The 12,558-nt window shown below is 35.0% G+C and overlaps 1 protein-coding gene across 3 annotated transcripts in view; it reads left to right on the top strand.

Annotated features, from left to right (window-relative positions):
* The window catches only part of Lar (tyrosine-protein phosphatase Lar), a 399,608-nt gene that overhangs the window by 118,833 nt on the left and 268,217 nt on the right, over positions 1–12,558 (top strand). The gene's annotated exons all lie outside the window — the stretch shown is intronic.

Below are 12,558 nucleotides of genomic sequence, written 5' to 3'. Positions count from 1 at the left end.
CGTTTCCTCGTGTCAACAGAAAGAATCTTCGAAGCCGGAAAAAAAGCACAAACAATCTCTAATCAAGTGACCTTTGGCGTTCTACTTTTACAGGGAGCTCGAAAGATAAAGCGAGAATGCGAAGCACGGGGAATTGGTATATGCGCAGGAGAAGATTGTATTTTTCGATATGATCGCGTTGTCTAAAACGAAACAAAGATTTGTCGTAGAGGAATAGTATTCAAGCTGACGCAACGGTGGGCCATGTAAATAAGACGTTTAAATAAAATCAAGTAGCAACGATTTGCTTGTTGAAATCCAGGTAACTGGTTTATGCGATTACCGTTTATAATAAAAAATAAGAGTGAAAAAGAGAAAAAAGAGATTGAGAGAGAGATCGTGTTTATACATTTATCGGCTGCAAGGCATAAAGCCGCATAGTGTATGTGGAGTTGCGATCGAAATTCGTTTCTCTCTGATGATTTCTGTATATTGCTGTAAACGTCGTACACACGCAGATATACGAGATTGAACGGCACGGAAAGGAAAACCGTAAAACCAACTTACTGCGATATTTTGTATAAATTTAAATTGTTTATTGTATATATTATAAGCCAAGAAATCGATCGCTCGCGATATTCTATACACGAAGGGGTTGACATTTAAACGATAGATATACGCTCTCGTTGCACATGATACAGGGAATTCAGGAACACTGACACAATTAGTCTTTTTTGCGCGAATAAAGTGTTGTATACTCAATATACGCTGTAAGTGCATGCTATAGAATTTTTATGATGTCATAAACTATCTATGCGCAGAAAGCCGAGGTGATGATACGTACTTTACTGTTCTGAATATTCTTTCGCCAACTCGCTTTGCTGACGAAGAGCATAGTATCGAGCACAGTATATAAGAGCCGAATGTGCTGCCGGCCTTTACGCCGGTACTGCTGGAATTTTATTAGGTAGATTTTTCGCTGGTCTCGCGCGTCGCTCTCTTTTTCCCTGCCTATCGTGTGCCCCGTTTATCTCCCTTTCTTTGCTCTTCTTTCCCTTCATCTTTCTTTTTTCTATCCTTATAAAGACACTCGGAAATCTCGCTTTGGCAGCCAATATCTCGGAGTGCGACTTAGTCCTGATCCCTTCTTTATGTCTACTGAATTTAAATAATGGAGACTGTGCTAATTTGCTGTCAGTGGCGGTCAATCTTCGAGCATACTCGACGGAATTCAATCGCGCGGTTAAGAATCTTTTGCAAAAGTCCGTTAAGAAGTATTCTGCTCAAAGATCTATTATCTTTCTATAAATTCGATTTATACGAAGAGAGACGAATCGTTGAGACTCAATCATAAAACTTCAATGATTTTGCCATAAAGTTATATAAGTATTTTCTGTAAAAGTTGAATTTTCTTTCCGTATATTTTCGTAGGTATTGTTCTTCTTTCACATAGTTTCTTTCACATAATTTTTCCTTAATCCAAGAATATGTAGAAGAGGATAGTACGATTAAAAGATTTTCCAGCAAGACAATTGCCAAAAAATAGTGACATTAAAATTTTATATACATATATGAATGAATAATTTAATTTATATCATGCTGAAGCTAAAAGATATTTGAAAAATAGGAAAAATTTTTTTAGACAATAAACAACTTCAAGAACAGAGAAAAAGAGAAAGATTCTCTATATTTAATTTTTACATGGTTCTATTTTGTTTTTATAAAAAGGATTACTTTTACAATAGAATGGATATAATTTTAAAATGTAAACTTTCTCTCTCTCTCCCCCCCCCTTTCTCTCTTGATGCAAATATAAAGTGCATTGATTTTAGCAACACTTTTTAAACTGATTAAACTCTTTGAAAATAAACGGCCCATCCGATTAATATTCTCATTTTAACAAGACCCGCTCGTATATTACCCGCAGTTTCTTTATGAAAATGCAATTTTCTTTACAAACTAAAACGATAAAGATTTATTAAAATTCAAACATTCACAAAAACATTCGTTTCCATTGTCATTGTTGTTGAAAGATCACTACTTCGCTATCTATCTAATATTCAAAGAACTTTTTTATTTTTTTTTAGTTTTGAAATAATTAAAATTCCGACAACCCGTCTTTAAACTTTAACTTTATGTATCGGAGAACTACAACATTCTTTTTTACTTAATAAATCACATTTATTAAAGAATCCGCAATTAAGGAGCCAATTACTCGAGGCTAGTACTTGGAGATAACAATTTTAGTGCTATAAAGTTCAAAATATTTTCCAACTTCAATATCTATGCTAATTCTCGCTATCGTTTCTTCACCTTTGTAATCGTACCTTTCCGCGATGGTCGCTTTCTTCGTTCCATGTCGTTGCACTCCTTTGTCGATTCGCCACTGTCCTTTTACGGTTACGTAAACAGCGATTTGAAAAACGCAACGAGCGAAGGCAGAAAAAGATTGTTAACCTAGCTTGTCGCAGTAAAAATACTTTTACGGCCAGTAAGGTTCCTATGATCCTAGTTAATGTAATAGCACGATATATTTTTAACAAAATCATTTTTATTCAGTGAAGTTGATTATCAGAGAACAAACGATCGATCTATGATTGACGTAAGAGAGAAATACTGATGTAATTATTCTGAAATATTCTACTGAAATTTATTATATTTTATTTCCTTATGCCGTTGCCATGTTATTATCTCAAATCGTATTTTACGCACCAGTAAATACACCCGTGACGCCAAATTATTAATTAAAATTAACATAAAGCCACATAATGTCGCGTAAAATCGTTACGCCGTATTGGAGCGTGAGCGTTATAAGCATTGGATTAAAGTAAAACATTGTTTCAGATGAAATTTATTCAAGTTAACATTTGCGTTACATTTTGCACAAATGCAGAAAAAAGAAACAACAAAGATAAAGCCACAAAAAAATATTGTAGTAAAGTTTAGATGAATTATAAATATAAATCATTAATACAATATTGCAGAAAAAACTGTAGCAATCGATAGATTATATCGTAAAAAAGAATTATAGTACATTTCAAACAAATTATATTATTAAATTATCGATATCTAAATAAATTACTTATTTTTTAAAGAAGTACGTCTGATTACTGTTATATTAATTTATTCGATACATTGCATTTTAATTTTTCGCTTCTTAGGCGTTTTGCTACGGTCGTCGTACTCGGAAGCAGATAAAATAAAATGAAAAGTCTCACACACCTTACATAAGCGTTATTGAGTTATACAGAAGTAAAAGCTTGCCCTTTTTTTCTCAACGTTTCCATGTTAGGACCACGGCAGCAAGTGTACTCTAGCTCGCTGGTTGGTTTTATGAATATCAAGTGTTATCGTTGTACCTCGAATACTGCCATGGCAAGTAATAATATATTGTACGTCGTTGTTTACCGTATCAACGACGCCCTCTTTTCTCCCGAACAAACGTTTACTTTTCACTGCCGGGTATTATTACTTACACCGTCGACAAATATTTGTCTATCGGAAAATTTGCTGTTGCCATATTTTGTTCGTAAGTTATGTCATACTGTCTTAATCGTGTGACACCTTGCCAATCTTTCGTGAATAATAAAGACAATCATAGGACACTTTCTATGTTACAATTAAAAAGCTGCTGGTTTTTTGTAAATACTGAAATATTCACATATAATAAATTTTACATTGTTAGCTAAATATAAGTGTTGCAATAAACTTATAACTAAAAATAAGAAGTTAAAAGTGAATTGAAATTTATTATTAAAAGTCATAAAATATTTCGTCTAGTGTCTAACTATTTTATTAAAAGTTACAAGTCAATTTCGAACGTTTTTAGCACCAATAATCAAACAATTAAATGCTAAATATAATTACTTAATAACTGCTGTGAAAACTTGTAGATTTAACATAAAGTATTTAAAAGAACATTTATAGACGCGAATATTTTTGAACTTTTTGATACAAACATCGATACAAATATAGATACCGGATACATTGCATGAAATAGCGTCGTTCACTGAATCGTTGTAGTCAAATGTGAAATTCAAATCTATTTAGCCTTAGATCGCTCGCTCGACTAAAATCACCCATTTCCTATTTCGGGCTAAATCTCCTCTATAGAACCCATTAGTTCGAGTCTAATCTTCTATTCAGCATTTCCGTTATAGTTGTCAACATTACAATGGAAGGCTGATTAAACCAGCCCATCGCTGCTGCTATTGCGCACGCGGCCAGTGTCGCTGGCAACGCCGCTGTTGCTGTTGCTAAAATAATTATTCGATCACTTTCCAAATTGATGCAAATCGGTAGCGCCGCGTGCAACGCGAATAAATAGCGCAGCCGGTGTGGGAAAAACACTGCAAAAAAAATGGGATGGGAGGCAAGGCCGGTGTGCTTTCCAGCGAGAGCCTGGTATCTCGTATTTTTTCGTCCCATCCGTGTAGCCGGTCGCTACAATTTCCCAGATCGTTATTATTTATTATCGAAGTACGCGGCGTGTAACGCCGATACGCCGCGCGTAATCGACCGTATAGAGAGCTGGATCTACTCTTGTAAAATGTGAGAGAAAAGAACAGAGAAACCGTTTGTTTTTCAGGATAATTCCTGAAAAACAATACGCAATGTGTGCATGTGTGTGTGTGTATATATATATAAAATCATATTTTTTATACACTAGTTATACCAACAAATTAATATAATATGAGATATTTATGACATTAGCCAATAAATACAAGAGTATCTATTTTGAAATTATACATATATCATTTTCGTCGATATGTATATTTTTATTTCTCTTCCGCTGAATGCAAATAACGAAATTGAAATTTGCAAAAGGGCGAGTTCATCGATACAATATTTCGGTCCACGGGGAAATAATAATTAGCCGAGTCGGGAAATCTATACGAGAAATGGAATTATTATGGTATGTAACGTTATACGCAGACTATCACGAACATTACAATTTCAGGCGCGTGATGCGCCGCTTCCAACCGGAATTTGAAATTTCATGGGTAGCGGGTTTACGGATAAATGGCATGTACCAATATAACTTGTTGCAAGGCTAATTTTAACCGGCGGTTGTAAACGGCGCGAATCGAACCAGCCGCTTCGCGCCGTTCCATCGCGATAATTTTCGAAAAGTCCAGCACGCACGTGTTCTGTATTTCCCGTGGGCGAACACTCGGCATTAATTGCGACTACACACGACCATTGCTTTGTTCCTTTCGCTCTCATCTTCTCTGTATGCCTCTCTCCGCCTCTTGCTATGAGCATCGATACGAGGCGGCGATCGTTAGCGCGAATACACCGCGAATCATTAACGCGATTACGAGGTGTGTAGCGCGGTAAATCGGCGTAATATATTTCACAATTTTAGACCAAGTGTGGAATACGCGATAATGAAATTTTTCCGAGATTAATCCACAATCGTGCAAAGATATATACAACTCTCTTTATAATAACAGCAAAATACGAAAAAGTATTAACAGTTTCATTTAGTTTGTTAGCAAAAGAATAATATGTATTTAACGATCATTACATATATAAAATCAAACATTTATTAGATCATTATTAGATCATTATTACGTCTTTAAAATATGTCAATTGTTTAAGCAAACCTCGCATAAAGATAATATGTAAATTATTTGAAGCTTTAAATATATATATATATATATATATATGTATATATATATTCTCGATAGTTTCCCTTTAATTTTTTTTTAATTTTTTTATCTTTTTAACATATGATTCATTAACATTACATGCGTGGTACTCGACGATATTCGCTAACCGATAAGCCACACCGATTAAATTTATCCGAAGCGTATATTCGTCGAATCGCGCGCGTTAATAACTCTCAGTTATCAGTAGTTCATTGCACCTAACTCGCAGACAAATAGATCTACAATAAACATACGATTTATGCTGTACGTGTACGCGCGTACAGAAAGGGACATCACAATTTGACATATGGATATCGCGCGGCAATACAGGAGTCATTACTTTACATCTCGCGCACGGGTCACCGCCCAATTATTGACAGTCGGTGATGTAATTATCCACCGTTATGAAACGCAGAAATCACGACTAAATGTAATCTGCAACGGCATATCCGATATTCTTTTATGTTGATTCCCGCGCATCGGGATTTCGTGCCGATAATCATTCGGGTCGTTTTTGCATAAAGACGAAATTGAAACGAGCAATTTTGAAGAGCAGCTAGCCAATAATTCATTTCGCAAAGAGAATGCACTTGCATGTATATAAAGCGAGTTTGAGAAACCGAATATTTAAATCATCTTTGAATTTAAAGATATCGAAAACGGCGCGAAAACATATTAGATATGGTTTTAAGCATTTTTAATGTTTTATCGTAACTTAAATTAAAAAATTATATATATATTCTTTATATTTTATTATTGTTTTTAAAGAATTTTTCTTGTTTTTTTTATATTAATTTATAAATGCATAAAGCAGCAAAATTTTGATTGTAGAGCATGTTATCATATTGGCTAATCAATCCAAATATCGGTATAGTAAATGAATGTTGCACAGAGTATACTATGCCATGAACAGCGAGATGTCTGTATTTCTGTTTCCTTTATTCTTCCTATGAGTTTACGATAAATTATTTGGATAGATATTTCGTGCATTATTGAAATAGTTTTGTTTACGAGCGTAAATAACAGCATCGTGATTAATATGATAACTATCATATAAGTACCTTTGTAATAGAATAACACATATTGGAAATATGTAAAATGTCAAATTTGTTTATTAAAGTATACGAAAGATCGATTAAATATACTTCATTTTTATAATTTTAAAAACATAGTAATCTAAAAATATTAAATTTATTTATACAATAAATTTCATTCTTTTTGAAATATATTTAATTCTAAGATAATGTCGATAGAGCAATTTTGCTCTATTTCTCTATAATTCAGTAATTATTTTTAAAAGACTTTGGTGATAAAAAATTACATGTGAAAAGATTATTTCAGAACTTAATTTATTTTAGAACTAAATATATTTCAAAAAGAATGAAATTTATTGTGCTTATGTGAATCTAATTTTTAGAGATCACTATCATGTTTTTAATATTATAAAAATGAGATATGTTTAATCATTCTTTCGTATACTTTAATAAACAAGTTGTACGTTTCGCGTATTTCCAATTCATATTATCTTATTACAACTATATCTACATGACGGTTATCATATTAATCACGGTGCAATTATTCATATATTCGCGAACAAAATTGTTTTGATATATTCATATGTTTTTATATTTTTTACGATATCAAATCTATAGTATTATTCTTAATTTGCGAATTGTTGGGCAGACTTTTTTAAGAAATGTTATCGAAATAAATCTCGAACATCTGGCATACTTTTTTAATTTTGAAGAAGAATGTACTCTATATTATATATATACAATAGACGTAGTCTTTATAACGTAGGAATGTCGGTCAGCATCTCAAAAGCGAATATATCTTCGTAGGAGAAAGAGTGAGAAGGAAAGAAGAAAGTCAATACACAGGAAACTGATGTAGTAAGTGTGTACTCAGACTCATCTAACGTCGATTTATTCGCGTTATACGTGTCGTGTGACGTCACGTGTATTTAATACCGGCGTTGATCATCGATTTGTCGCTGTCTACTTTCAAACGATGGAAATATATTACCGATTATTAATCGTCCGTTCTAATGACTCTTAATGTCAACCGTTATCGGTACAGGTACTGAGAAATTGTCCAATGCGAAAAATAACATCTTTTTTCTTTTTTCTTTTTTTTTTACCTCAAATAAAACGTTTATAATTATGCCAGGTATATCTTACAAAATGGTTATTATGCCGGGCGATGTTTAGTGGCTTTTACATAAATGGAAGAACACGTATCACGCTAACCACGCCTTCGGTCACGCATTTTTTCTCATTACTAACGCACGGTAAAAAATTTGCAGAATACAGCCAGTAGATGCGAGACATGCCATCCGTCCATGAAAGGATATCACTGTTCAGTAGAGTAAAACTCGATGAGATAGCAAGCAGCTTACTATATATATATATATATGGAGAAGATTTTTGCTATTGTACGAGACTTCATTCCTTCGCTATATGCTCGCGAAACCGGATGAAACTGGCGAAACGAGCTTATGTAAACAGTGCGAGAAAAGAGAAAGAGAGAAAGAGAGAGCCCTCGAGCGTGATCGCACGTGGGGAGTATCTCCGATGCGTGAAAACAAAGAGAACGCCACCCCGATATATCTGCTTCGACTATGCGGTCGGGCGGTACAACCTCGATTAAAGGTGGTTAGCCGGCTGTATTTTCCTGCCCATTTTATCAACCACCCGTTAAATATCGTTGTTATTTGTGGCTTCCGCGCCGACTAATATCTCTGTATATCCTAACTAAACGTGACGGTGAGGAGAGAGAGAGTATACCTGAGAATTCGACAATACTCTCGCCGAACCCTCACGTATTCACCCCCGAGGACCAAGGACTCGATCCCTCGGTTGACCTTTCGTAAATAGCGTGAAAGCTGACGCGATAATACGCGCAGCCGTGCATTCTATGCAGAAAATCAAATGCGCATATAGGCATTTACGGCTTGGAGAAAGGTCACTCGTGTAACGTATTCAAAGTTGCCATTAAATGCCATGCTTAAATATGTTCTGCGGGAACTATCGACTATCTGTCTGGCATAGCAAAGCCGGCGACGTTGGTCAAACTGCTGTTTTCTGCGGTGTGTAAATTTTTTCTCTCGTGGCTCTGCGCCGGATTTCACTCTTCGAGGACAGAAATTGAAGTCGCTTCCGCCTCTCGGGCACGTACACCAGTTATTTCAACGATATAAGGAATTCTTAGGAATTCGCCGTTGGCGATCGAGTGATCTGGATACTTTACAGGTACGAGACAGTGCCATGAATTCTCAAACAGTTGCGAGAGCTTCGCAATTCTTCACATATCCAAGCTCCCGTCGAATCCTAAATGTCTCGCGAGTATAGTATCCGCAAATCTTGACTCAATCGCGTATAGCTTTAGATCACTGTAAAAAAAACATAATATTCTCTCGAATTTAAGCATCTTTAAATGAGCAAGTGGCAAATAGATAGAAATATAGAAACAAATATAGATAGAAATATAGAAAATAATATTCAAATATAAAGACAACTGTTTTGCGAGACAAAGATATATATTTTTTTAATAAATTTCTATATATAAAGAATCTTAAATTCCTATATATATATATATATATACATTTAATTCATTTTGATGATGATCTCTTTCGAATCTTTACGAAAATCACATAAAAGAGATATTAAGCTTATTAATTTAGCACTACCGTTATAGATACATATGTTCTATTTTACTTTGCTACACCGAGATGTAGCAAAGATCGTTTCCTCTAGAGATGCGAAATATTTAGTAATCTGGCATCGTTTCTTAATCCCTAGGAGAAGATCTCAATCTTCTCCAATTCCAGTCAACCCTTCAATGAAATCGATCTTGCTAGGGGTGCGATGTAACATTCGTAAAGGTCACATACGCACATTCTGTTCCCTTTTGGTAATGGGAATTGAAACACGCCAGTGCGACGATTTACGATCAATGTCGAGAACTCTAGTCCAAAATTTTGAACACGTAACGCACATCGTATTGTACGTTTTGTGGGATTGGTAACATTGATGGCATATCGCGATTTATTTGTCTCTGAATATTCGTACTTTATATTTTCCAATATTAAAGTGTATGCATTTCTATGTCATGTGATAAATTACTACAATAATTTTGTGTGCATATTATGTGTGAAATAATTTTATTATAATTTTATTTCTTTCCTTGTATTGTTTTCTATTGACAATAAAACTGAGAACGCCAAAACAAGATTTTTATAAACCGAGAATGTACAAAAAAGAGAAAGAACAACTTATAGAAAAAGAAGAAACCGGTTTAGTAAATATCTTAAGATCTGAGATCAGTTAAAGCAAAAAATCAGAGATGTATCGTGTGAAATCGCAATCTAAACCTTTACGATAAATTTAACCCGAATTTTCAGTAAGACATGATGTCAGCTTTACTTAGAATTTATCCCATGGGAAATCAGTTCCGTTCGGTGAAATTTGTAAAATTATTACAGTATAAGGCAAATTTGAAGAAGATCGAATAATCTAGCATCACATCATAAAGTCGATAGTCAATTATAAATAGTCGGAATTGACGATTCTTTCACTTTTATAATTAATGTTAATATTTATCCAAAAAATGTATGTGTATTTGAATATTTCATAATAATTATTATGTAACATATTTATTATTTACTAGTTTTGTGTATGTATGATTATTAATTATTTTGTAATAATTATAATTATTATTAGTATAATAATAATAGACCCGTGTATTATCATTTTACATAACACACCTATATATTAGACTATATTAGATCAATATTTTAGTATTATATTATTTTATTATTACATTTTATTATTATATTATAAAAGGTTTGAAAAATTATTGAGTGAATATATATTGAAAAAGAAAAAAAAAAATGCGTGGGAAATTGCACGTGATACTTGTTCCATGTGTTTCATTTTTCTCTTTTTCTATGAAAATGTCACCGCTGCCCTTTTCTCTTTCTGATGAAAAATCATTTGATCGCTTGTTATTGTCTGACGCATGTATTATGTCGTACACACACACATATATATATATATATATATATATATATATATATATATACACATACACACATAATACAAACAATACCGTGAAAGAAAATGATACAAAAATACATAATACACTTTGATATTTATATTTCATTACTCGATTCTTTAGCACTTATGCTAAATTAGATGCCAAATTGGTTTTCGGCCAATCGCACTTTTATCTGTTGTATATGGTTTTTCTCTTACGTCAACTGTCATAATCAACTCCAACATATCCAAGTCGTCGCATAAACATTTCTGCGTCTATTCGATGCGATGCAAATATCGGATATTTGCTGCTTGAACGTAATACAAATGTCCTCGTGTTCTTTGCGAATAACGTTTCGCGAGCAACGAATAGCAAAGGAGACGTTCTTCCTAGGATGCAATACCTTCGAAAGGTATTTTATTAACGGCGAATGAAACAGACAGAGCGGACAAAAGCTGACGTGCTATATTGTTCGGGCGATACATTGGACGGGACGGAACACGCAACATGAGCCGCGCGCAATTGCACCGACCTGCATTCCGAATGCACGCGAGCGATGCGGTCGCTGACTGCAATTGTGGTCTTTGCGCGAGCTATAATGTACGGAAAAACAGACGAATTCGACGACTTGCTCTTTCTCTTAGTGTTAATTTTACTTCTCTATAATAGAGTTATAAAGTTAAAATCTTATTATTATTTGATAATTCTTTCTCACTTCTCTTTCTCTCCCTCTCTCTCTCTCTCTCTCTCTCTCTCTCTCTCTCTCTCTCTCTCTCTCTCTCGCTCTCTCTCGCTCTCAACAATAAACGAGAATATCCCTCATTTATGAGTGCGCTATATCCTGGATCTATTTTGCTGGCAGTCGGTTTATTTGCCATTGCATATCCTAAAAAAAGCTGGCTTACAGAGATTGCGTAACGCACCAGAAACAAGTGTCTAAAAGCTTCCGTTGCATCGTTACGACTAGCACAAAGTTTGCGAAGTAATCAGAAACGTGGAAGGAGACCCGCGCCGCGCACACATTTATGCGAGTTTGAAACTCCACCTTCGCAACCTCAATCTCCTCCTATTATAACGTCTACGACGATGAACGAAAATATATCTCCGGTGCAAAGTTTTCGGGGGCTGAGTTCAGCGCGAGCATAAGTTATTAGACACGCCTGCGCAATAAAATTATATTTTGCCTGTATCTGCCCCTGTGTTGGAAAGTCACGTCAATTACGTGATATCGCGTCGAAGCTAAATTTTAATTGCTCTCTCGCGCAATCGCGCTCCGTTAGTGATGAGTGTAACCGGATAACCGAAAACGAGCCAACTTGAAACTGTTTTAAATTCAAGTTAGAAAGTAAGCAATTAGTAATTCCTTTCAATCAGTTTCTCTAACGGGCAAGAACTTTTGAGCCACTCTCTAATTGTGAAGAAACGTACGATGAGGGAAAACGTACGGAGAGGAAGAAGAAAAAAAAAGGATGAGACATTCACCGTTGAAAGCGAAGGCACGTGTTTCAAGTATCTTCCGAGCGAGGAATCCTTGATATTAATTAGATGAGCTCGTAACTCTGAAATCGGAGAAGTAAGAAGCCGAACTTCGTTTGGGAGTTCGTTAAAGGAGTTACTCGCGTTCGTATGGCGGCGGATATCCTAACTCGCGTAACGACTCTTAACGCGATGGTATCCTCGCTCCTTGCAGTCTCCTCTGTCTTGTAACGAACGCAAAGTTCTTAGTGTGGAACACACCCTCGTGGATGCTCACAATTTGTTGCACGCGACAATTTGTTGCACGCATGTCGCAGAGCTAGACATCTTTGCGCGCGCGAGATTTTCCCAACTATTCTCTCTTTCTCTTTCTCTCTCCCCCCCCCCTTTCTCTCTCTCTCTCTCTCTCTCT

Source organism: Anoplolepis gracilipes, chromosome 5 (genome assembly GCF_047496725.1).
Source record: "Anoplolepis gracilipes chromosome 5, ASM4749672v1, whole genome shotgun sequence".
Lineage (NCBI taxonomy): Eukaryota > Metazoa > Arthropoda > Insecta > Hymenoptera > Formicidae > Anoplolepis > Anoplolepis gracilipes.
Note: the sequence above shows the minus strand (reverse complement) of the source record. Positions and strands in the feature narration are given on the sequence as shown.